The sequence below is a fragment of the Eimeria mitis genome, genomic scaffold (genome assembly GCF_000499745.2).
Source record: "Eimeria mitis Houghton genomic scaffold, Emh_scaff5696, whole genome shotgun sequence".
NCBI lineage: Eukaryota > Apicomplexa > Conoidasida > Eucoccidiorida > Eimeriidae > Eimeria > Eimeria mitis.
Window position 1 is genome coordinate 3,431 of NW_013573948.1, and position 273 is coordinate 3,703.

Consider the following 273-nt stretch of genomic DNA (forward strand, 5'->3'; position numbering starts at 1 on the left):
CCTGATCATCCCCAGCACCCCACCGCAGCAGCACTAGCACCAGCAGCAGCAGCAGCAGCAGCAGCAGCAGCAGCAGCAGCAGCAGCAGCAGCAGCAGCAGCAGCAGATGGTGACGTACGTGTTTCTCCCTGTTTCTGCTGCATGAGCTCATATGTTTCCGGCGGCTGCAGCGCAGCAGCAAGAACGCGGACGCAGCAGAGAGGAGCAGCAGCAAATGAGATCCATCCTCAACAGCAAACAAATGCATTAAACCTTCACGTCGGTGCTGCAGCA